Genomic DNA, 27,864 nt, shown 5'->3' on the forward strand with positions numbered 1-27,864 from the left:
ATGGCGCTTGCAAGTCTACTAACAACACAAGTTCGCTATATTACGCCAGACCACACTAACTATGATAGATGCCTTGCTGGTGCGGTCTAACACGTACACACACAGAGGACACACACACACACACACACACACACACATGCAGAGAGAGAGAGAGAGAGAGAGAGAGAGAGAGAGAGAGAGAGAGAGAGTTCTCTTTCTTCCAAGCTTATTGGTAGCTCATGGTGGCGAGGAAAAAAGCTACTGCAAGGAGACATGGTAAGGGGCCTGGATTGGCCAAGAAAGGGAAAGCCTATCCATATTCTGAAGCAAGCCAGAACAAGATGATTTTTGCGGAACTTCTACATTGTGAGGGAAATTAGGAAAGCTCAGAGTTGTGTAGAGTTATATGTTCCAAAGCTCCCTTTCCAGAGGTTGTGCAGGTCTATTTGTGAGAATTGGAGCTAACTCTAAGGTGGAAGAGGAAAGACTTGCTCTGTCTACTACAGGAGGTTGCTGAATATTTTCTCATAAAGTACTTCAATGACCTATGTGTTGTGTGTGCCCACGCGTATAGGATGATGATAATTCCCAAGGACAGTGAGACACTGAAGAGGCTTAGATGGAGATATAAGAAGCTTCTACACCCTGTAGAGCCTATAGATCCAAAGATGAGAGACATGCTCATGATTCCACCTGTAAGAGCTCCATAGGATAAAATAAAAATTGTAGAGATCAGAAAAGAAAAGGATCAACAAGTAAAAATCACCCCAGCGAATATCCAAGAATAGTACATCAAAAAAACAGAAGAGTTGGAGTCAGCCGATTGGAGTCAGCCGACCTGGAGATGCTAAAAGGAACTTGCAGAGGGGTAATTTTGTCTTTGTGAATATGGAAGATGGTGAGAGACAACTCTCCCTTGACCTGGTGGATGTCAAGATCTTGATGGATGTCAAGATCTTGATGGATAGGACATCACAGATCTTAAACACTATCCTATACGTGTGCCTAAAGTAAGTATGCAAATTACATTTACTGATGATATGGTCCTTCCCTCTTTAGTTCTTTCCTTTTTCCTCAACTAGTTACCCTTGTTTTTGTAGTTTAATAAAGTGCCAGCTTCCTCGAGAGAGCCATTTTGAGGTGTTTGTTCTGAACTCTCAGTTGGCACCATTGCTAAGAAAAAGGAGCACTTCCCAGCAGCAGTAGCAAGAGATACAAAAGTGGTTCACATATTTGAACATGCTGGAGGTTATAGTAGTAATTCTTCCATATGAATCAGGGTATGTTACTTATCTATCTTGTTAATCATATGCATCTAATAGATAGGGGATGCCTTAGTTTTAGAGATTTTTGCTTTTTCATGAACCATTGGAGCCTTGCCGTTTTATAGAACTGGATAAGAGAATCGTGTGGACCCTTAATTTAGTACCAAGATCACATCCTAAGTTAGGCCTGTAAGTAAACATTCCAAGTACCTTTCTCTAGTATTTATGGTTGCTTGAAAGTTGGCAATGTATCTTATTGTGAAAGCTTATTTATTATATGTAGGTGTATAAAAAGGCTTCTTCATGTTCTTGATTCCCTATATGGAGTATGAATTGTACAAGTCAGAGATCAAGAATGTTCAAGTGCCCAAGCAAGGAGACTCACACTCCTCTGATTAGAGTGTGATGATCCATGCATAATATATTCTCCAGAGTCTCTTTTGCATGAATCCCTTCATTGATGTCCAAGGTAAGTGGAAGAATCATTGGGTGGACATTGATTTAGCTAGATTTGCGGTTTGACATTGTGAATTTTGTTTATTCAGACCGCTTTATAGAACTATGATAACAAATATGTGGAGCGATATAGAGTGACCATGATACGATTAATACTAAATAATGGCATAGAGATGTCTAAGGAGAACCAACCATACTTCCCCGATGCTGCAAACATCAAGGTGCTTCTTCAGGCGCTGAAGGGGGGGAGCTAAAGCCTTCTAAGCACATAGAGGCAGAGCCAAAGCCCGGATGACGAGGTTCACAACAATGAAGAACCCAAGGCTGATGAGGCAGAGCAAGCTGAAGAGGTAGAGCCAAAGCCTGAAGAGAAGACAGAGGAAGGTGAAGCAGAGACAGACACTGCAAAGACCGAGCCAAGGCCTGATAAGGAAGCGAACAAGGAAGCGAACAATGAAGAACCTAAGGTTGATGATGAGGATCCTAAGGCTAGTGAGGATCCCAAGCTTGATGAAGATCCCAATCCTAATGTACCTGCTGCTGATGTAATGTAACCAACTCAATTTTAAGAATTGTTTCTATTAGGTGATTTTGGTCCCTTAACAATGATTATAAGTTTTAATTATATTCAGACTGATTAGAAGTATGAATCATGTTAATAATGGTTCCATACACTGAGGATGCTTATCATCTTGGATGTTAATGGATTGCTACTCAAAAGATAGCCCAAGAGCTTTGGACCAAGTGTTGCAAGGAATTACAAAGTTGGGGGCATGCATGTCATGCTAAGGCCCAAACTCTATCAATTTATCAACTTTGTAACTAAGCACTTTAGATCGGCCATCTGGTCCTCAATGATGATGCATGATTTGAGGCCTCTTGTCATGTTAGTTTTGAGAGAATCTAAGATTGAGGAGACAGAATTGTATTTTGTATATGACCAAAGGCCCTGTTACATTGACCCAGTTGTTTATGTCATCCCAACAAACCTAGGGTACTATTGCATATGAAGCGCTATGTGGATATCCAACATCCGTATGATCCCACAAATACATTATTAATTGATGATACCCCTGAGAAGGCTATGTATAATCCCATTGAAATGTGGACCCCTTCCTTTCGAAGGTAATGCAGAACGTAATGCAGACGATGTTTATTTGTTGGAAGAACAATTGATTCCATATTTAGATGGATTGTACAAATCAAAAGACTTTGTATAAGATTATGTAATGAGAAACCTATTTTTGTAATGTAATTTCTTCAATTGTCCTATTCTCACTCAAGTAATGTGTCCTGGAAAATAGTATACATTGTCTTATTTTTCAAAAATAAAAGTCAAACAAAAGTTTCTTGATTAATTATGTTAAAAGAGTATATTCAAATGGATAATGTCAAGTAGGAACTTGATTAATTATGTCAAAAGAGTACATTGAAGTGGGTATTGTCAAGTAGGAATGATCTTGACTGTATTACCCAATTCTTTACATTGTATTAGTCGCTCCCTTCTAAGGAGGACCTTTCTTCCATTGTGAATAACAGTAAAGTGTGTCGGCATGTCTTGCAAGGATTCTTCGACAATATCCTTCCTTAGCTGTTGTAGATTGCATTTCTCCTGTATAGAAAAAATTGTCACCAGTGTTGATGAAGCTGCATCAATCACTTCAATGTCTATGAATTTATTGTCCATTGCACTTGCGGCTTCCTGATCCATTGGCTCCAACTCTCCATTGATGTAACAGGACCTGCTATACTAGAAGGACAAGATAAAAGTTTGAGTTGCAATCATGTACTTTGCAACTATTGTCTCCAGTGCAATGTTACATTGGATATCGTCAAAGACTTTACTCGGCTATCCCTCATCAAGAAGTCTTGCCAACAGTAATGTATCCACCGTGTGTTTAATGCATTCGGGATCTCACAAATGGTAACATTTCTACATCTAACCATGCCATCATTAGGACTATAAGTGTGCGGCCTGGAAATATCATGCTAGTAAATGCCCTGACGCATGCATAAGCGAGATAGGTGAGTGAAAGAAAAAACCCAGAAGGTATTACCACTTCTAAGGCTGGGAGAAGGAGAAGAGCGAAAAAGGTGGGCAAGGGTGACACCTTGGTTTTAATTCAAGATGGATTTGAGGAAGATACCATTGACATTGGCTCCACCCAGTCATAGGAAGGAGACGATCTATTGCCAAGACCGAATGAGCAGGCACATGGAACCACAAAAGAGGGACGAACTACCCCCAAGGGTGTCGAATGTGGAGGAGGAAATAAGAAAGCTTAAATAATATAAGGCCCTTATAGAGGAGTGTCAATGCAACCATGAAGCCAAATTGAGGGCTAACAAGGCTAGGGATACATTGTAGCCATGAAATGAATTGCTAAGAGAAAGGAAGTTAGATGTGCCAACTCCGATTCCAAAAGAATTCGGGGAAGGGAATGATCTGATGGCAAGGATATTTGTGGAGACAGATCAAGAACTGTTGACCCATTAAATCCCTAGGATTGAGTATGAGACAAATACTTGGAAGGAGACTTTAGAGAACCCAGAGATATAGAAAGTCTCTTAGAAGTATTTTCCATAACTATTAAAATGTTGCTTGGACCATTGCTACATAACACACTGGCATTGTGGGAAGGTGTCAAGGATTGGGTAGAAGGAAGAATGAACTCATATGATATTATCTTGGGTGGCAGACCATTCATGTGAGGGAAGCCAAAGTGGTGCAGGATTGGGCATTAGACCATAGACCAAGTATATATACGAAAGGATTTGCAAATTCTGAAGATCAATCTCCATGCGTGGAAGGCACACCCCATGGAACGGAATTTTCTTGTAGATGATTCACGACAAAATGAACCACATCCTTACAAGTCTACCGATGAACACTCATGTGAAGAGGAAGAGAATGAGATGTACGCATGGCTTCCAAATAAACAAGATGAGAACACTCTAGTAGTTGTATGGAAAAACCTAGTGAAGATGTTCCAGACAAACATAAAGGCAAGGATGTTTCAAGCTAAAACTAGAGCTGCATATAGTGGAGAAGAAGAGCATGTCTATCAATGAGTATGTATTAAGATCAAGGATATTGGTGAATCCCTTGGATCTATTAATGTCTCAGTGGTGGAAGATGATAATTTGGTGAGCATCTGTTTAAATGGGCTTAGCAAAGAATACAAGCCTAGGAAATCCATCTAACATTTTCAAGTAATCCTCCCTTTCATTACCTGTTATGGACTCATCAAGAAGAAGTTCACTTTGTTGGAGAAGACTAGTGAGGTCCACACCGTTTCTCAAGATCATGGTTGAAGAAGCTTCTCCCTCCAAGGTTCTGTCTCTTTCAGTGTCCTGCCTCGATCTATTCCGAGGCAATTCCGAGGCAAAGATCAAATGCAACTCCTTCCACCTCTCCTTCTGAGATGGAAATCTCTGAGCTACCACTTGTCTCCTCATCGAATGACTCTGACTTTGAACTTTTAGGAGTTGAGGATTCATCTCTTACCATTCCTTGGCATCGACTCTTGATGTTGTACCATACCTTCTTGCTGCCCCCTTGAAGAATGCGATCACCTATCTTCCATTTTTGAACTGCCTTGGCAGCAGAGCCATGGCCTTCCCAAAATCAAAGGATAATCCCCAACATCAGGCTTGGTAGGCTTGGTAGGAATCACCTCAAAACTAGTAGGCACGAAAATTCCACAACCGTCTACTTCCAAATCTCTTACTACTCCTAGGGTTTTCACCCTAGTATTATCTCTAAGTTTGTTGATGCGCTATGGAGAATTAGCAGAGGATAGCTTCAAATTCACATCCTTCATTGTCTTCTCACTTATCACATTGATAGAATAACCCCCATCAATGTATGCATTAAATATGGAGTGCCCATCTATGATGACATCGACCACACTGGAACATCATCTCCTACATCAATGTCCACCTTCTGAGCTGCTGTAGGAGTCTCATCATCCTTCTTCTTCTTTCTCTTTCCTTATCTTGTGCTTGCTAATATCCCCCACTCCTTTATAAGCTTTGGGGAGGAAAGTGCAAGGAGTTGGCCAAATGTGATATGATCATTTTGATCCCTTAAGTCGCTGAGAAGATCATAGCTAAGGGATCCTTGTCCAAGATGAAAATCAGATTGGCTAATTTTTCTCTTAAATGACGTCTTCTTCTTCCTATGATTCTCTTCCTCTATCCTCTCATCTTCCTTTGCTTCTTTTCCTTCTTCACTCCTTGTTCTACGATCCCTTTTGGCTATTAGTGGCATCAAAGTCTCATTATCTCCCTCTAAAGACGTATCCTCTAGTAATGCCACCCTCTTATCCTCCTATTTTAACTTTGGACACTCAGGGCAATAATGACCCTTCTCTTGGCACTCATAACAAGTGATACTACTTTTATCCCTTGTTGGCCTATCTTCCACTCTAGGGGGTCTAGGTGGGCGAGCATTTACTAAGTGAAGCTTAAGATCAGCAAACTCAACCCATAAGTTGTGTAATATTATGATCTAATGTAGTGGATGAAGGTACCTTTGATGTTGACAAAGTATTTGGAGGGACATCCACTTGAGAAGTTGGAATTGCCATAGTTATGGAAGCCTAAAGTGTTGACTCAATTTCAAGGGCAGCCTCCTTCTTCATAGCAATCCAAAGGGCTTCTTGGAAAACTTTTGGGGTCTTTTCTTAAGACCTTTCCTCGCAAAGAAGGAGCCAAGACCAACCGGATCATTTTTAGGTGCTCCATTGCCAAGGAGCTCTTAGAATCCACCATACAAGAAGAAGGAGAAGAAGCAACTACAACATGTAAGGAGGCATGCAGGTATTTGTTGAACAAGTTTTCATACCTCATGGAGAAAGCAGAAACCGACTCCCCCTTTTTTTGAGAAAGCTGATCCAATTGTAGAAGCAAAGAATTTGGTGACTCCACTAACCCAAACCTCTCCTTCATTTCCTTGGTTATCTCTTCCCAATCCTTTTGAGAATCTTTTGGCAAGCCTTCATACCATGCCAAAGTTGCAGCTTCCAAGAAATCAGGAAGTATCTCTGCTCGCTGCTCTAATGACCAATTTACTATCCTACATGCTCCACTAAACTCTTGCAAGGTAGGCCCTTGGATCTTCTCCTTCACTTCCATGGAATACTGGAATGTTAAGCATCTTTGCAATTGAGAAAGAAATGCACAAGCCTTGGCACTTTGTTACAAGAACAATACTAACTTGTGACTATGAATCCATTCATAAAATCTTTCCACCATGTGATTTTTGACAATATCATTGAACCTAAATGACCCACAAGTATGAGGAATCCATTGGGTTCAAGTGAATCCTTCTTACAATGGGTAATGCACATAGCAACTTGAGAGCATGATACTCCTCCTTATTTGCATTACAATAGAAGGAGAAAACATCAACATGTACATTCTCAAAGGTATCATAAACATTGACCCACCAACTTAACGTTTTTGCACACCATGAAGCTATTGTAGTCACCAAATCCCATGCTATCATGGTATACCTTGTCGGCGTCGATGACTCATGAGGATATTTAATAAGGCAAACATGAAAGCAATGATTATGATAACTAATCGAATTGCTTGATGATCTCCTTTACTCTCTTCAAATTCTCGAAGCCGGGTGGCAATCTCCTGGACCAATGGTGTCCTCACCATTATGAAGTCTTTATTGTTGAGATATCGAGCTCATCTAGTGAGGCGGTGGACACTGATTACCCCCGCCGCCTGGGAAATAGGCCCCACACTTACACCACTGGCATGGTTGGTGAGATCATGGGTGATATGCGACCAGTGGGATGACAAGCTGTGTGACAGCCATTCTAGAGACTGGCATAGTTATAGCACCAGCTCATTTAGTTGGGTTCACACTATAGAGAACCCTAGTATGTATTTGGTTAAGTACCTTTTCATATGGTGTGTACTCTTATCTTTGTATATGGTGTGTTGAGTGTTGTGTAAAGAAGAAGAAGATTTTCAGCCTCTCACCTTGTGTGTTCCCTTTTAGGGTTTTGTGAGTGTGTGTGTGCTTACAAGAGCTCAAGCTCTCTTCTCTCCTACATCTTTTCATGGTATCAGAGTCTAGTTCATGCTAAGGGCTGAGCTGCAAGCAAGAGAAGCACACGAAGTGGTACGAGGGTAAGAGCTTCATCTACTCTTCCCTATTTGTGTTGGCGACTACACCCTTTGTCGGGAGCTCTATGGGAGGCACCAACAAACGATCTCTGATTGAGGAGCTTTCTTCGCGGGGGTAAAGCTATAGGGCAACTATTTTGTCCTATATATCAGATGGAATTTTGTTGAAATTAGAGCATTGTGATGAGCTATGGTGGATCAAACACTAGAATCAACATCATTAACAAAGTGATTAGTAAATAATCAAGACATAATTAGTGGGTAATTAACAAATAGATTAATGTAGGCATGGATACTCAAAAACCAGCAAATTCTCATTAGGGCAATGCCTCAATTTATAGAGCTTACATCAAGCATCAAATCCCATTGATTTCTCCATGATTCACTCCACCTCTTTTCCCTGATTCTCTTCACCTCTTCACTTTTCCCAGAATATCTCCACACTTCCCAGAATATCTCCACACCTTACCAGAATATCTCCACACTTCCTAAATCTTCTTATGCTACCCTTTATTCTCTCCCAGTAGATTCTTCTCACTTTTTCACAGGTTCTTTCACATTTACATCTTCTCTTTTACAGCCTCTAACCAATGGCTTGTTCCCGCACACACCCTATTCACTTGTATTTTTAACACCTCCCCTCAAGTGAATACTCCTAGTACACCTCCCCTCAAGTGAATACTCCTAGTACACCTAGACCCTATACCAAGTTTGCCTTCCCTTACTTGATAGTCCGCGAGCGACTAGTGCCTAGCACACCTCCCCTCAAGTTATCTTAGCACACCTGGACCCTGTATCAAGTTTCTTTCTTACTTGACAGCCCGCGACCAGTGCCTCAAGTCCCTAAACTCCATAGTCCTTGACACTCTCTCTCTCTATGTGTCCAAGGCTACTATAAGTGACCGCGACCTTGACTAAAGTGATACATCTACCACGTGGCCTACATCATCGGTGGCTTAGAGGTGGTTTTACTTTGTTGGGGTAGGTTACATTGGGTTGTGGGGTCTCTCTCTCTCTCTCAGAGATTTTCACATGGCTCCTCACTCTTTGGAGTTTCACATCTTCTCTTGTCTTCAGTCTTGTCGTGGCAGCTTCTCTCCACGCGTCCATGTCTTCTTTCAGTCTTCTTGTGGCAGCTTCTCTTCTCATGTCCATGTCTTCCTTTAGATCTTCTTGGTGTGGATCTTCCTCTTGGAAAGAGATATTCTTCTTCTTTCATGGCTGGGGCCATGAGCTTGTTTGTCAGGTCTTTTTGCTCCATGTGAGCAACATGTTTCAATGTTTTGCTGACAGTTTCTTTGGGCTTTGATGTTCATCTTGTGTCATTATGCAATGCAAACCCAAATTTATGTGGGAGGTCTTACCTCTTGCCTTATTCTGGACAAGGGCAGTGTCTGATCCCATATTTACACTGATGCAATGTGCCCAATACATAATGCGTATAGCATTCATTCTCATGCACATTCCCAAATGCAACTCTAGCTGTGAATAATCTTGATTTTGATTGAGATTTACAGGCATTAACCAAGGGTTGAATGCAAAATGATGATTATCACAATTTTATCAGCACAATTTTACCAGAAATTACATTAAATCAAGGGTAACTAATTTGTACGGGATGGTTGGAGTATTAAACCAACTCCGAATTGCAATTTGAAGTTATAGGGATTTGTATCAGGAGTTAATTTGAACCCTCAATTGTACCACAATATAGTGATTAATCACTGATTAGCAAATTAATCCACTGTTTTGTGTGTAGAAAACAGAGTATGCGGGGAGTCCAGATCTGGTGCCTTCGACTTCAAATGATCTCCAATGCTTTCAAAGGCATCAAAAGCAATGAGTCTAGTAGAGGATTAAGCCAATAAACACAAGATTTGACCAAATATTAAAAGCTTAATCTTTGTTTTACCAAAGTCACCCTTGCAGATTTGATGAAGAGCTTGGATCTCACTGTAGACTTGATGAAACTAAATTCTGTCTTCACCAGCTTGTAGAGCATGCTTGAAAACACCTTGGGCTAAGAGAAATTAGAGTAAATTACCCTGAGTGAGTGTAGATGTGAGATCTTTCGCTGAAAAATGGAGCCTGCTAAAACAGCGATTTCTCCTTCATCCGGCGGCGGTTTGCTATGTTGTTTGGATGAGCTTGAAGAGCTATGAGATACCTATCATGTGCTAGAAGGGTTTAGCCTAATTTTATGTGTGCAAGGAGAGGGAGCTCCTCCACTGGCTAGGGGTACAGAAGCTAGTTGAAAAAAAGAGAGAAAATTATAATTTTCTACTTAGAATCCTAATTAGCAAAATAATTAGCAAGATAATGGGCTCACAAATTAGCATGGCTCTGATACCATGTTGAAATTAGAGCATTGTGGTGAGCTATCGTGTATCAAACACTAGAATCGACATCATTAACAAAGTGATTACGAATAATTAAGATGTGGGTAATTAAGATGTCATTAGGTAATTAAGATGTAATTAGATGGGTAATTAGTGGGTAATTAAGATGTAATTAGTGGGTAATTAAGATATAATTAGTGGATAATTAAGATGTAATGGATAATTGAGATGTAATTAGTGGTGGGTAATTAAGATGTAATTAGTGGTGGGTAATTAAGATGTAATTAGTGGTGGGTAATTAAGATGTAATTAGTGGGTAATTGAGATGTAATTAGTGGTGGATGTAATTAGTGGTGGGTAATTGAGATGTAATTAGATATAATTAGTGGGTAATTGAGATGTAATTAGATGTAATTAGTGGGTAATTAAGATGTAATTAGTGGGTAATTAAGATGTAATTAGTGGGTAGTGTGTAATTAAGATGTAATTAGTAGGTAATTAAGATGTAATTAGTGGTGGATAATTAAGATGTAATTAGTGGGTAATTAGTGGGTAATTAAGATATAATTAGTGGGTAATTAAGATATAATTAGTGGGTAATTAAGATATAATTAGTGGGTAATTAAGATATAATTAATGGGTAATTGAGATGTAATTAGTGGTGGGTAATTGAGATGTAATTAGTGGTGGGTAATTAAGATGTAATTAGTGGGTAATTAAGATGTAATTAGTGGGTAATTGAGATGTAATTAGTAGTGGGTAATTAAGATGTAATTAGTGGGTAATTGAGATGTAATTAGTGGTGGATGTAATTAGTATAAGATGTAATTAGTGGGTAATTGAGATGGTGGGTAATTAAGATGTAATTAGTGGTGGGTAATTAGTGGGTAATTGAGATGTAATTAGTGGGTAATTGAGATATAATTAGTGGTGGTGGGTAATTAAGATGTAAGTGGGTAATTAAGATGTAAGTGGGTAATTGAGATGTAAGTGGGTAATTGAGATGTAATTAGTGGTGGATGTAATTAGTGGATAATTAAGATGTAATTAGTGGTGAATGTAATTAGTGGTGGATGTAATTAGTGGGTAATCAAGATGTAATTAGTGGTGAATGTAATTAGTGGTGGATGTAATTAGTGGGTAATTAAGATGTAATTAGTGGTGGATGTAATTAGTAGGTAATTAAGATGTAATTAGTGGTGGATGTAATTAGTGGGTAATTAAGATGTAATTAGTGGTGGATGTAATTAGTGGATAATTAAGATGTAATTAGTGGGTAATTAAGATGTAATTAGTGGGTAATTAAGATGTAATTAGTGGTGGATGTAATTAGTGGTGGATGTAATTAGTGGGTAATTAAGATGTAATTAGTGGGTAATTAGTGGGTAATTAGTGGATGTAATTAGTAGGTAATTAATGGGTAATTAAGATGTAATTAGTGGGTAATTAGTAGGTAATTAAGATGTAATTAGTGGGTAATTGAGATATAATTAGTGGTGGGTAATTAGTGGGTAATTAAGATGTATGGGTAATTGAGATGTAATTAGTGGTGGGTAATTGAGATGTAATTAGTGGTGGTGGGTAATTGAGATGTAATTAGTGGTGGGTAATTAAGATGGGTAATTGAGATGTAATTAGTGGTGGGTAATTAAGATGTAATTAGGTAATTAAGATATAATTAGTGGTGGATAATTAAGATATAATTAGGTAATTAAGATATAATTAGGTACTTAAGATATAATTAGTGGTGGATAATTAATGTAATTAGGTAATTAGTGGATAATGTAATTAGTGGGTAATTAGGTAATTAAGATGATGTAATTAGTGGGTAATTAAGATGTAATTAGTGGATAATTAGTGGGTAATTAAGGGTAATTAAGATGTAATTAGTGGGTAATTAAGATGTAATTAATGGGTAATTATGATGTAATTAAGATGTAATTAGTGGGTAATCAAGATGTAATTAATGGGTAATTAACAAATAGATTAATGTAGGCATGGATACTCAAAATCCAGCAAATTCTCATTAGGGCAATGCCTCAATTTATAGAGCTTACATCAAGCATCAAATCCCATTGATTTCTCCATGATGCACTCCACCTCTTCACTTTTCCCAGAATATCTCCACACTTCCCAGAATATCTCCACACTTCCTAAATCTTCTCATGCTACCCTTTATTCTCTCCCAATAGATTCTTCTCACCTTTTCACAGGTTCTTTCACATTTACATCTTCTCTTTTACAGCCTCTAACCAAGGGCTTGTTCCTGCACACACCCTATTCACTTGTATTTTCAATAAATTTTTGGGGGCAAAAACACGTTTCGGGCACGTTAGGACCTCCGTTTTTTGAAAAGCAGTAAATGGTTTTGAGCACTGTAGGTAAGCCATCGATTCTCTGCAGAACTCTCTTTTTAGAACAGTGCAAGAAGACAGATTGGTTGTGCAGACATTGTGTGTGCTGCAAGGAGGTCAATAGTTGCCATTGGGTGTATGTATGCACATTGAGGTCACTAGTTGTGACATTTGAGTCTAGTACAGTACCGCTGCAAAAAATACAATAGATTTTGCAAGACAAACCAGAGTGTTGTTTTTGGTAAATTTGTGTCTGGCAAGATGTCAAATGATAGCATAAACCAGATAGTTGCTGAGAAGCTTGATAAGAAGAACTTCCATCCTTGGAGGTTCAGGTTGACAAATTTCTTGATGGGAAAGGGTTATTGGGACTATATAGAAGGTGAGCATGAAGAGGCACCGAAGATACCGGCCGACTACTGCAGATGTGAAAGAGTTCAAGGATTGGAACCAAGGAGCTAGAAAAGTTATGTATTGGCTCTCTATCAGTATACAGGACACCATGATTGGGCACATACAGGATGCCAAGTCCCCCAAGGAGGCGTGGGACACCTTGGTAAAACTCTATGAAACGAATACCAAGGCACGAAAGATACATTTGAAGAATGAACTTCATACTGTGGAGAAAAAGAGTATGTCTTTGAATGACTATGCAGCAACATTGAAGATCAAGGGTATTCTAGAATCCCTTGCATCTATTGGCATTTCAGTAGATGATGATGATAAGGTGGAAGTCTATCTACGTGGTCTCAGGCCACAATACAAGGACGTCTATTCCCAATTTCATAGATTTGGTGTCTATGTTGATTATAGAAGAGAAGATCTTGGGTGAAGACCAACAGCCTTCACAAAACAAAAACAGTTCAGAGCAACAGTCCTTCTACACAAGTTTAGGAAGAGGACAAGGTAGAGGAGGCCATGGACGCAACCAAGGAGGTGGTGGCCGAATAGGTAATCATAATTATTGCCAGTAGCAACAACAACAATAGTCCCAGGCTTCACAACAGCAGCAACACGCACGTGAAAGAGGCCAGTTCAGAGGTAGGGGGAGTCAAAGAGGTCGTGAAAATTGGCAAAGGCAGTATAATGATACACGTGGATACTTTTATTATGGTAAGCCTTGACATGTGCAGGCAGATTGTTATAAGAAGCAGGCTGACATGCAAAATGGGAAATTGCAGTAAAACAACTATGCATCCTCGAGCAGAAATAATGAGGATAATGAAAGGTTGTTTGTTATATGCAGCATGTCATTAATGCCATGTCTGAAAATGTTGAAGTATCACATAAAGATGATGTATGATACGTTGATTCACGTTCTTCTAACCACATGACAAGTCATGGGGAGAGGTTCAAGGAGATGAAAAACCTTGAAAGACTAGGTTTTGTGAAAACAGGGGATGACACTGCTCATCCAATTGCCCATGTTGGAGATGTGCCATTGTCTATGCAGGATGGCAAAGTGAAGTACCTTGTAGATGTACTTCATGTTCCGAACATAACAAAGAATCTAGTTTCAGTTGGCTAGATGATTGAGCAGGGTCTGCAAGTTTGGTTTAACCCTAATGGTTGTTGTTACATTGAAGACTTTAAAGACAAGTGCAGGTTGGTTGTTGCAAAAGGCAACATAGTGGGTAGAATGTTTACATTGAATGTAAACATGCCTGAAGTGAGTGTTGCGATGTTTGCAAATGGTTCAGGAATTGTTGCAGACACAGACATTTGGACATGTGAATGTGCAGAGAATGAAGTCTATGCAGACTAAAGGAATTATGAGACAGGGCTGCCAAAGTTTAAAGTTGAAGGTATGCAGAAAATATGTGAAGCATACCAATTTGAAAAGCAAAAAAACCATGTATTTCCACGTGACAAAAATGTGAGCAGAAATGCACTAGATGTTGTGCATTCAGATGTATGAGGTCCTACGAAGACCATGTCTATGGGAGGCTGCAGGTATTATGTGACATTTATTGATGACCACACAAGGAAAGTGTGGATATACTTCATGAAGGAGAAGGGTGAGGTGTTCACTCATTTTCAGAATTTCAGAGTTATGGTTGAAAAGCAAACAGGGAAATATGTAAAGTGTCTAAGGTCAGATAGAGAGGGGGAGAGTACTTCTCCAATGAGTTTTCTGAATTTTTGAAGAAGAATGGTATTCGGAGATAGTTTACATGCAGATACACTCCGTAGCAAAATGGAGTTGGTGAGCAGAAAAACATGCACATTGCAGAGATTGCGTGAGCATTGATTGGAGAGAGAATATGCTGCATAGCTATTGGGCTGAGGCTGTTTCTACAGCAGTTTGCATCATGAAACAGGACTCCAACTGCAGCCATACATGATGTAACTCCAGAGGAGAGGTTTACTGGCAGAAAACCTAATTTGTCTCATTTGAAAGTCTTTGGATGCATTGCATATGTGCATGTGTGTCAGATGAGCTAAGAACTAAGCTGGATCCAGAAGCTAAAAAATGTGTGTTTTTTGGGTATTCCCTTGAGCAAAAGGGATACAGGTGTTATAACCCTGCTACACGTGAGTTGAGGGTAAGCAGGGATGTTTTATTCTGCAAATGTGATTAGTACATCACATAAAGGCAAAGAGAAAGTGGTTGAGCCCCTTAGTTTGCCTGACATTTTTGCAGGGCATTCTCATGTTGATGGAGAGTCTAGTGGCTCAGAGATGAGTCTTGATGAGGATCTTGGGATACCAGCTATGAGAACACTTGGTGTAAAGAAGGCTATGGAAGCCATGAATGCAAAGCTGCAAAGATCTGGGAGAGTGAAGTATCCTGTGCGCAGAGGCCTATGCGCAGAGGTTTACCTATGATGGTTATGTGGCACATCACTATGATGGTTATGTGGCACATCACTATGCGCAGAGGTTTACCTATGATGGTTATGTGGCACATCACTATGCATACATGGTAAAAGTTGTGCAGGTTATAGAGCCCACATGCATTGATGAGGCTGCTGGAAATGTGTGTTGGGAGAAAGCTATGGATGAGGAGATGGATGCACTATATGGAAACGAGACTTGGGATTTAGTGCAATTGCCTGAAGGCAAGAAAGCCATTGGATGCAAGTGGGTGTACAAAGTAAAACATAACAGTGACAAGGTTGGATTGGTAGCCAAAGGATATGCGTAGACATATGGCATTGATTATGAGGAAACTTTCAGCCCAGTTGCCAAGATGGTAATAGTGAGAGTTGTGATAGAGCAGTGGCGGTGTCAAAGCAGTGGCGGTGTCAAAGCAATGGTCTTTACATCAGATGGATGTAAAGAATGCATTCTTGTATGGGGATTTGTAGGAAGAGGTGTATATGTTGCAGCCACCTGGTTATGAGGATGTGAGCCACCTGGTTATGAGGATGTGAGTCACCCCGAGCATGTTTGCAGGTTAAAGAAAGCCTTGTATGTCTTAAAACAAGCACCAAGAGCATGATCTGACAAGATTTTTGAGTATCTTGTCACTATTGGATTTCATGTAGCCAATGCAAATTTCTCGCTGTATGTGAGTTACAGTAATAGAGGGGTTGTGCTTGTTGTCATCTATGTTGATGACCTGATCATTACAGGGGACCATGATGTAGAGATCTTTGATATAAAGATCTTGCTTAGACAGAAGTTTGAGATGAAGTATCAGGGGGAGCTCAGATATTTCTTGGGCATTGAGGTGATTAGGTCACCACATGGTATTGGATTACTGCAGAGACAGTATGGCTTGGACATGTTGTCCAAGTAAGGTATGACAGGCTGTAAGCCTATCTCAGTGCCAATGGATCAGAATGGCAAATTGAGTGCAGATTCAGGAGAGAGATTTTGGAGGATCCTACTATGTATAGGCGCATAGTAGGAAGCTTGATCTACATGATGATCACCAGGCAAGATTTGAGCTATGCTATTGGGTTGGTGAGTCAGTTTATGTAGGTTCCTCGAAAGCCACATTTGGATGCATTGACACATACTGAGATATGTGAGGTCTACTTTGCGTTGTGGACTATTTTATGAAACTGGGACAGAGATATGTGTACATGGGTACACAGATTCTGATTGGGCTGGTAGTATCTCAGATAGAAGATCTACTAGTGGCTTCATGTTTTCTTTGGGGAGTCCTGCTCTGACTTGGAGCAGCAAGAAGAAGCCTACGATTGCTCTATCCACTACAGAGGCCGAGTACAGAGGTGCTACTATGGTAGCATGTGAGGTAGCTTGGTTGAGAAAGCTACTTGGAGATTTAGGTCTATCAGTGGTGGATAGACAAGTTGTCATTTTCTGTGACAAAATTATCAGTATATAGTTAGCCATATCCAGGAACCCAATTTTTCATGCTCGCACAAAGCATATAGAGGTCTACTATCATTTTGTCAGAGAGAAGGTTTTGGCAAGAGATGTTGACCTTGTTTATGTCAGCACAAAGATCAGGTCGTTGACATCTTCACCAAAGCATTGGGTACAGAGAAGCTCTACAAATTCAGGGCTTCACTTGGTGTACATGAGATGGAGTTGAGCTCGAGGGGGGAGTGTTGAGATATCGAGCTCATCTAGTGAGGCGGTGGACACTAATGACCCGCCTGGGGGATAGGCCCTACACTTACACCACTGGCATGGTTGGTGAGATCATGGGTGATATATGCGGCCAGTGGGATGACAGGCTATGTGACAGCCATTCTAGAGAAGACTGGCATGGTTGTAGTGCCAGCTCATTTAGTTGGGTTCACACTATAGAGAACCCTAGTATGTATTTGGTTGAGTACCTTTTCATATGGTGTGTACTTTTATCTTTGTATATGGTGTGTTGAGTGTTGTGTGAAGAAGATTTTGTATATGGTGTGTTGAGAGTGTTGTGTGAAGAAGAAGAAGATTTTCAGCCTCTCACCTTGTGTGTTCTCTTTTAGGGTTTTGTGTGTGTGTGTGCTTGCAAGAGCTCAAGCTCTCTTCTCCCCTGCATCTTTTTATTTATTGACCCATTCACAAAGACTGTTAGGTAAGGTGGGTTAAAAAAAACGAAAGCTAAAATTGCCCGGCGTCTCTACCAAAAGATGTGTATACACCTACACACACTTCTCCACATGCATTCCACATGCTAGCTTGTGGAAAATAGCATTTAAATATTACAAAGGTGAGCCATGCATACATTTAGGCCCACTTTTATTTTCCACATCACTCACCTATACAACCATACCAAAGCATTTATAGAACATACTTGGTATTTATAATGAGCACATCCACACATTACACAAACTTTAGGAAATGCAAAATATTGATGAGAGATGCCGTCGGGGTAGCCGCCAAGCTACCCCCATGATGTCATTTTATTATGGGCCCACCGAAATCTTCTTGGATAAGCTTCCACCTTATTACCATTGCAAAGCCACAAAACTATGTACAAAGTTGAAAATGAAAGATATTATTTTTTCATGTCACAATACCGAAGCTTAGATTCCCAAGCAAATCACAAAGTCCCCTCAACCTGTTCAAAGAAACAAACCTCAGCACCAAAGGCATCAGCCACCAATTTATAATGTTCATCAAAGATAGGTGCCTCTGTGCATGTGCCCAACAAGGACACTATGATGGTAATCCTATCATATGGTTGCTAAAATCAAACAACGTTAAGAAAGCCTTACCACCCACTGACTTCAACCCCAACAGCTTCGCCTAAAGTTCAACAAGAATGGATGCCTAAGTAACACCAAGCAAGTCACTCAATCACTCTCACGCAGTCAGCACCTACTCAAGAGCTTGTGTGTTTAAAAAACCCCAATGGTAACCAACCAATAGTCTTACCTACTGCCTCGACAACATTTGGGCCAAAAATTCAAGAATCAATTCCCACGTCTCAACAGAGACTTATGAGCACATCAAAGACTAACTCACAATGCTCTTTTCACTCCTCTGGATGTGAAGCATAAGTTCAGAAGCTACGCACCAGACATAATGACCTATTCACTCAAAAAGGAGAGTAGTCACCACAAGAACCTGTTGCTCACATAAGGTGGTAGTAAAAAAAAAACACACAAAAACAAGGGAGTAATGCATATGGCAACTCCCAAGGATCTTCAATAGACATTATATTTTGTTAAGCTTATTACTTATACTATTCTTTTGGATATATTAATGTAGTAGTTGCTCCATGAGTACATATCCATACCCATGCATTGAAGAACATTTACACCAAAGCCTCAGCATTAACAACTTCCAAGTACATCTGTGTTGGATGGGGGAGCCATGGTGGGCGAAAGCCTGGTCAATGGTACAACCCATCACGTGGAATTTACTTCAAATTACAAAACCTCTCCAAATGACTCTACTATCTCCACAAATCAATGATCTCTAATCCTTAGTAAACATATCTATATTAGCCTCGCAAGTCAATGTAATTCTTTCAACCTCACCAACAAGTGGCTACTTCAACACATAGCAGTTCAATAAGAGTTTATTTGAGGGTGGTTGCAAGATGAGGGTACTCACTTTCGTTCACTCTCTCTAAAATTGGGACGTCCATGCATCTCGGGCGGAGTACCTCGATCGTGATAGTGCCGCAAATTAAAGACGACACGTGCCTCCCGAGCCTAGATCGACATATCTCGATCGAGATGCCAACTAATGCCACGCTAGCAGGTCCGGGTTTCCAGGCGTCATCCATGTCACCAATACATGTCACCGCCACCACATTATCTCGATCGAGATATCTATGCCACTCGGATTCACGTCAGGGCCACGCTGTATCCCCCCTAGGCATATTTGACTAGCACATCTCCATCGTCCACGTATCTCGAACGAGAAATTAACATCGAATCGCGACCATTCATTGTTCGAGGTAATGGGATACAATCTCCACCGTCCCCATATCTCAATCGAGATACTGAGATCAAATCTCAACCGTCCGAATATCTCGATCGAGATACGGAGATACAATCTGCACCGTCCAAATATCTTGTTCGAGATACGTAGATGCAATATCCACCGTCCAATTATCTCGATCGAGATACGTAAACACAATCTATACCGTCCATTCACGTACGTTGCAAGATGCGATCTCGGCCGTTTAAATATCTCGATCGAGGTATATAATGAATCTTGACCGTCGACATACCTTGTCGTGGTAATGACTTTAAATCGTGGTCGTCCATGTACCTCGAACGAGATAGTAATATCAAATCTCAGTCGTCGATCCTTCCCCAACCCTAAGATTAGGTGTGTATCTTGGCCGTATGTTGCACTAACCCTAATATCCAGAGCGTTAATCTTGCAAACCCTAAATTGCATGATGTTACTGAACCTCGATCGAGGTTATAAAATCGAAAAACTTTTTTTTTTGCCTCATTGTCACAAGTCGTTTTCACTGTCCTTGCTTCCTTGCTCTCTTGATTTGGATTAGCATTAGTGAGCCCATAAGCATTGTTTTATAGCTTCATTAGTGCTACTTAGCACTAAGCATTAGACCCTTCATATTAGACCCTTCACATTAGACCTTTCACATTGGACCTTTGTGTTTGGCTTAGGTTTTAGCATGGAGGGCCACGAGGAGGGCCACGAGGAGGGACGCTCATCTATTGCGAACCTCATCGCGGAGATAGACCGGCTATCCGTAGGAGTGCTAGAGACACACCGTCTACATTACATATCGTGGCAGACTTGGAGGCGATGCTTGCGTCCCTTCGTAGCCTTCACGATATTGTTTATGTAGATGAGTGGATAGCCCACCATCGCACAGCTCCTGTGTCACATGGCCTGACATATCGTCAGGTCTGTGATCTTGCTCCTATTAGGGATGGAGCCTTCCTAGATCTTTTCCTCGATAGTCGTGGGATGAGGCCTGGGGGGCGGGCAAGCCCCTTACTATTTCGCGGTGTTTGCATCCTCGTATGGCGGCACATATCTATAGTCGATATGTTGCCGCATATGGGAGGATGCGCCAGATTCCCATATACTTCGCAAATGCATCCTCGTATGGCGGCACATATCTATAGTCGATATGTTGCCGCATATGGGAGGATGCGCCAGATTCCCATATACAACTTCGCAGTTATATGCGGAGTTTGTCTTAGGGGAGGAGGTGGATTACACCAGCCATCGTCCGGGTGGTGGTGCTGGCCGAGGCCGTCTCCAGGACCAGGGTAGGCGGCCTCCACCAGCCCTTCGTGTAGCACCTACCACAGATCCTTCATTTGTGCCATTGTCGACAGTAGAGGCTCTTGGCACCCAGGTCGGCATTGACGTACGGAGTACCACGGAGAGCATCCAGCACGTGGTGCGCCTGTTCTCACGATCTATACCGACGACAGATGTCGATGTATTTACATATATATTACGTCTTAAGTTTTTTTGGTCATTTATCTACATGTTTATATATACTTTTCTATATTTTTACATGAGCAGCATGGTTGATTGTGTCACGCAGGTTCCCATCCCTACCACTGAGAGACTCACTCAGGAGTTGGTAGAGGCGAGAGCAGAGATTGGTGGACCGCCTCAGAGCTGCATTACAGATGGCAGAGGCAGCTACTGCAGAGGCACAGCATCTGAGAGAGTCCGACATCCAGCAGGTAGGTTTCTCTTGCACGTAAAAGAGTTATAAGTAAGGTCCTAAGTTATAAATTTTTTTAAGTAATACCTAATGAGAGACTAATCAATTATTTTAATGCTTTACTTTTTTGCGTAGGCTCGGACCGATGTAGAGAGCTCTAGAGCTGAGGCACGAGCTGAGGCACAGCATCATCAGATTATGGAGCAGATTGCCCAGCATAGGGCAGAGCAGTTGATGCTGCATGTTCGAGAGTTTCGTAGATCCTCGGACGTGATAGTGCCTCACCTACCGTTATATCCACGGCCTATCATCATAGAGGTTTTTCGACGACCTCTCCCGCAGGATGCACCTTCCTTCCTACGTGATGCGTGCTGCGCATTATGTATCGAGGACATTGATAGTACAGGTGGATATGCCCTAGGACGTGGACATATTTTCCACTTGTCTTGCATCACCCAGGAGCTAGTCCGGTTCTCAGCATGCCCCTCCTGCCGTGCACGCATTGACCTAGCGACGTACAGGGTTTTGGGCATCGATGATCTTCACCCAGGCCTCGTTCGAGTAGATGCCAGGACTGGTGGCAGGCCTATTGATTTTACATCAGCTATTGACTTGGGACTCGACGCCTTCGACGATAGAGCCCAGGAGCCTGAGGTGCCTCCCGAGATAGAGTGGAGCTCACATGAGTTCGATGCTTACCAGAGAGTCCTACATGAGAGCCAGATCACAGCATATGAGCGCGTGGGTGGTGCTGGCCCTAGTGGCACCTCGGCGGGTGATGGTGCTAGCAGCAGTGCTGCATCTCATGAGCAGTGTGTCCTTACAGTAGAGGAGCTTACACGAGCAGAGTAGCAGACACGTACCATTGCAGATTATAGATTTTGGGTTTACAGATAGAGGCGTCTTGCATTAGCACGTCGTAGAGAGAGAGAGAGAGCCATAGCAGCTTTTGGGACTCGTGAGCTCCCGAGTACACCAGCACCAGCTCACGATCCTTCCTTTGAGGTAGGCCTCCCCGCAGACATTCGACGACCCCCGCAGCCGGCACAGCCTCCTCGACGTGCACAGTAGCCTCGACGCGCACGTCGATCGGCAGTTAGAGATGACGTTTTGATTGGGTTGCCGTTGATAGTGACTAAACTCAGACTAGCTGGGTTAGCTCACTTACATTGTACTTAGATTTTTGGGCAGTGACTAAACTCAGACTAGCTGCGTTAGCTCACTTACATTGTACTTAGATTTTTGGGCAGTGACTAACCTCAGACTAGCTGGGGTAACTCATTTTCATTTTCATTCTGATGTACTTATTTGATGTTTATATCATTATGAGTTTTTTCATTATTGAGTATCATTACATTTTAGTTGATGTTCTTGATTTTATTATATTTTTTAACACTTTGGCTATCATATTGTTTGTTGAAAATCTCCATGCCATCGTACCCAAACATGCTCCGATGGGGACCAAACTTTGCAAGCATGGGAGGGGCACCCACCCCCACATGCTTGCAAAGTTTGGTCACAATCATAGCATGTTTGGATTGGTAATTAGCGCCCAGTGCGGGTTTTTGAAGTCTCTTGGTGCTTAAGAGGCCATGGAAAATCCAGGCCTTCCCCATACCATCGTACCCAAACATGCTCCGATGGGGACCAAACTTTGCAAGCATGGGGGGGTGGGTCCCCCCCACATGCTTGCAAAGTTTGGTCACAATCAGAGCATGTTTGGATTGGTAATTAGCGCCCAGTGCGAGTTTTTCAAGTCTCTTGGTGCTTAAGAGGCCATGGAAAATCGGGGCCTTCCCCATACCCAAACATGCTCCGATGGGGACCAAACTTTGCAAGCATGGGGGGGTGGAATCCCCCCACATTCTTGCAAAGTTTGGTCACAATCAAAGCATGTTTGGATTGGTAATTAGCGCCCAGTGCGGGTTTTTGAAGTCTCTTGGTGCTTAAGAGGCCATGGAAAATCCGGGCCTTTCCCATACCATCGTACCCAAACATGCTCCGATGGGGACCAAACTTTGCAAGCATGGGGGGGTGGGTCCCCCCCACATGCTTGCAAAGTTTGGTCACAATCAGAGCATGTTTGGATTGGTAATTAGCGCCCAGTGCGGGTTTTTCAAGTCTCTTGGTGCTTAAGAGGCCATGGAAAACCCGAGCCTTCCCCATACCATCGTACCCAAACATGCTCCGTGGGGACCAAACTTTGCAAGCATGTGGGGGTGGGTCCCCCCCACATGCTTGCAAAGTTTGGTCACAATCAGAGCATGTTTGGATTGGTAATTAGCGCCCAGTTGTGCGGGTTTTTCAAGTCTCTTGGTGCTTAAGAGGCCATGGAAAACCTAGGCCTTCCCCATACCATCGTACCCAAACATGCTCGGATGGGGACCAAACTTTGCAAGCATGGGGAGGTGGGTCCCCCCCACATGCTTGCAAAGTTTGGTCACAATCAGAGCATGTTTGGATTGGTAATTAGCGCCCAGTGCGGGTTTTTCAAGTCTCTTGGTGCTTAAGAGGCCATGGAAAACCCGGGCCTTCCCCATACCATCGTACCCAAACATGCTCCGATGGGGACCAAACTTTGCAAGCATGGGGGGGTGGGTCCCCCCCACATGCTTGCAAAGTTTGGTCATAATCAGAGCATGTGGATCCCCCCACATGCTTCCAAAGTTTGGTCATAATCAGAGCATGTTTGGATTGGTAATTATCGCCGAGTGCGGGTTTTTCAAGTTTCTTGGTGCTTAAGAGGCCATGGAAAACCCGGGCCTTCCCCATACCATCGTACCCAAACATGCTCTGATTGTGACCAAACTTTGCAAGCATGTGGGGGGGACCCACCCCCCCATGCTTGCAAAGTTTGGTCCCCAACGGAGCATGTTTGGGTACGATGGTATGGGGAAGGCCCGGGTTTTCCATGGCCTCTTAAGCACCAAGAGACTTGAAAAACCCGCACTGGGGGCGTTAATTACCAATCCAAACATGCTCTGATTGTGACCAAACTTTGCAAGCATGTGGGGGGGACCCACCCCCCCATGCTTGCAAAGTTTGATCCCCATCGGAGCATGTTTGGGTACGATGGTATGGGGAAGGCCCGGATTTTCCATGGCCTCTTAAGCACCAAGAGACTTCAAAAACCCGCACTGGGCACTAATTACCAATCCAAACATACTCTGATTGTGACCAAACATTGCAAGCATGTGGGGGTGGGTGCCCCCCCCATGCTTGCAAAGTTTGGTCCCCATCGGAATATGTTTGGGTACGATGGTATGGGGAAGGCCAGGATTTTCCATGGCCTCTTAAGCACGAAGAGACTTGAAAAACCCGCACCTGGGCGCTAATTACCAATCCAAACATGCTGTGATTGTGACCAAACTTTGCAAGCATGTGGGGGGGACCCACCCCCCCATGCCTGCAAAGTTTGGTCCCCATCGGAGCATGTTTGGGTACGATGGTATGGGGAAGGCCCGGATTTTCCATGGCCTCTTAAGCACCAAGAGACTTGAAAAACCCGCACTGGGCGCTAATTACCAATCCAAACATGCTCTGATTGTGACCAAACTTTGCAAGCATGTGGGGAGGACCCACCCCCCCATGCTTTGCAAAGTCGGAGCATGTTTGGGTACGATGGCATGGAGATTTTCAACAAATAATATGATAGCCAAAGTGTTAAAAAATATAATAAAATCAAGAACATCACCTAAAATGTAATGATCCTCAATAATGAGAAAACTCATAATGATATAAACATCAAATAAGTACATCAGAATGAAAATGAGCTACCCCAGCTAGTCTGAGGTTAGTCACTACCCAAAAATCTAAGTACAATGTAAGTGAGCTAACCCAGCTAGTCTGAGTTTAGTCACTATCAAGATAGAGATCTAGTCAGCATCACCCTCTCTAGCTCTCAACTGCTCTAGAATGCTCTCATGGTCATCCACTCGAAGCCGAAAACGAGGGTGAGAACTGTGTTCCACTACCCTGCTTGGGTTTGTTGAGGCCAGCAATAACTACCTTGTGGGTGAATTGCCCCCTCTCGTGGGTAACCTCATGCCTTTGCAGCATCTAGGCTTGAGCTTCAACCAACTAGAGGGTGTCATCCCGAAGGAAATTGGTAAGCTTGTGAACTTGCAAGTGCTTTTTTTGCATGGAAACCGCCTCCAAGGCTTCATCCCAGCAGAGCTGTTCAATTGTGTGCAGCTCACAACTCTTGATCTTGGATCTAATCAGCTATCAGGGCCAATCCCAAGACATATTGGGAAACTAATCAATCTGGAATGCCTAGTTCTTTCACATAATAGCCTCTCTGGCCCTATCCCACCGGAGGTTTGCTTTGGGTTCCAGCAGACCTCAATCCCAACCTCAAGCTATGTGCAACACCATGGCTACTTTGATCTCTCTTGGAACTCTTTGTTAGGGAGCATACCGGCATCCATTGGGGATTGCATTATGGTGGTGGAACTGTACTTGAATCAAAATCAGTTTTCTGGTGCCATACCACTGCACATGGCACATTTGACCAACTTGACAAATGTTGATCTGTCCACCCAGTAATCTTTTAAGTGGGGGCCTGCCAGAGCAGCTGGGAGGCTTGAAGAAGCTTCAAGGCCTAAATCTAGCCTTCAATGAGCTCACAGGTGAAATTCCTCCAGTGTTCAGTGAACTACACAGCTTGGTTAGCATGAACCTCTCTGGAAACAGGCTGACTGGCCCTCTACCTAGTGAGCTAGGGAAGCTGGCAGCACTTCAACATCTAGATTTGAGCCAGAATGGAATCGCAGGTGAGATACCCCTGGCATGGGTGGAGCTGAGCAGTATAATTGGCCTGTATCTCCAGGGAAATCAGCTTGATGGTGGTCTTGAGATTTTGTTATCTGAAGAATCAGTATGGCAGGAGATGGGTATACTTAATCTCAGCTGTAACGCCTTAAGTGGACCCATTCCTGAAGAAATTGGGAATTTAAGCGGGCAACTTATCTTGATCTGCATCATAATGGTTTGAATGGCAACATCCCTGCAAAGATTGGAGCCCTTTCTCAGCTTCTGTATCTAGACTTGTCTGGGAACCGGCTACATGGGCCTATCCCTTTGGATCTCTGTAGCCTCACAGAGCTGGAGTACTTGCTTCTAGCAATGAGCTGGTTGGGGAAATCCCTTATAGTGGAATTTGCAAGAATTTCAATGCTGGATCTTTTGCAGCAAATGAAGCATTGTGTGGTAATGTCATTGATGTTGGGTGCCAAGGGAACAGCCAGCCGCCAGCCATTCTTGGCATTGCAGTGGGCAGCACCATTGCAGTCCTATGCTTGATGTTTGTCTTAGCTAGATGGAGGATGCTAAAGCAAGAGGTTGCATCGGAGTTGGCAGATGAGAAGAAGAAGTTGAATAGGCCCTTGGATCCCAACATGTGCTTGCTTGCGAGCAAGATGCAGAAGGAGCCCCTCAGCATCAACGTTGCCATGTTTGAGCGGCCTCTTCTGAGGCTCACTCTTGCCGACATTCTCCGTGTCACCAACAACTTCTGCAAGGCCAACATCATTGGAGATGGGGGGTTTGGCACAGTGTACAAAGCTGTGCTTCCAGATGGGAGAACGGTTGTCATCAAGAAGCTGGGGCCAGCAGGCATGCAAGGAAATAGAGAATTCTTAGCTGAAATGGAGAAACTGGGCAAGGTGAAGCATAGAAACCTAGTTCCGCTCTTGGGTTATTGCTCATTTGGGGATGAGAAGCTCCTTGTCTATGATTACATGATCCATGGAAGCTTAGATCTATGGCTCAGAAACAGAGCTGATGCCTTGGAAGTCTTGGATTGGGGCAAGAGGTTCAAGATTGCTTCGGGCAGCACGGGGGCTGGCCTTTCTGCACCATGGATTCATCCTACATATTATCCACAGGGATGTGAAGGCAAGCAACATACTTCTAGATGCTGACTTTGAGCCTAAGTGGCAGATTTCGGGTTGGCACGCCTCATTAGTGCATGTGAGACCCATGTCAGCACTGACATGGCAGGGACTTTTGGTTACATACCACAAAGGGGGATGTGTACAGCTATGGGGTGATCTTGCTTGAGCTCTTGACAGGTAAGGAGCCAACAGGGGCAGATTTCAAGGAGGTTGAAGGGGGGAATTTGGTGGGCTGGGTAAGGCAGATGATCAAGAAAGACAAAGTGGCCGACATTCTCGACCCTGCCATATCAGATGGGACTTGGAGGGTTAAGATGTTGCAGGTCCTTCAAGTGGCAACTCTCTGCACCTCTGATGACCCCCTCAGATGGAGCTCATGTCAGGGTTGGCCGCTACACCCGCTCACCCTCTCTTGCAAGCCTTGTGCGTTCTCCTTCATAGCACATGGCTATCCCTATTTTGATGTTGCGGATGGCAAACGACCTCCCATGGCAGCTAGTGTGTTTGTGGCATAGCAGGGGGATGTAGTGCTGCTGCCAAATCATCATATGAGATCCGTCGAATGGCAGCAATGCTGGTGCTTTGTAGCAAGTGCTGCTCTAAAACCCCTCACTCTTTCGAGCCATCTTCAAGGCCAAGGCCAAGGCCTCAAAGTAATATTCACATATGGGTCTTGCTACATCGCCTGTGCTTCTGCTACATGGCTATCTCCTTAATGTTGTATAGCTTCATCAAGAGCATACTTTAGGTTCTTATCTACTCAAGCTCAAATGATTGTAGAGTTGAAATCATACTTAGATCCTCAAATCTCCTCAAGCATATACTCTATTTTTTCTAGAACACCACACTTGTCATGCATGTCATGCTCGCACACTTACCATATAGTACCAT

At 42.7% G+C, this 27,864-nt stretch overlaps 1 pseudogene; it reads left to right on the top strand.

The window, feature by feature from the left end:
* Positions 1-27,779, top strand: LOC147622860 (leucine-rich repeat receptor protein kinase MSP1-like; annotated as a pseudogene).
* Positions 27,780-27,864: the final 85 nt, after the last annotated feature.

Source organism: Cibotium barometz, chromosome 28 (genome assembly GCF_041138505.1).
Source record: "Cibotium barometz isolate CiBa-2024 chromosome 28, ASM4113850v1, whole genome shotgun sequence".
NCBI lineage: Eukaryota > Viridiplantae > Streptophyta > Polypodiopsida > Cyatheales > Cibotiaceae > Cibotium > Cibotium barometz.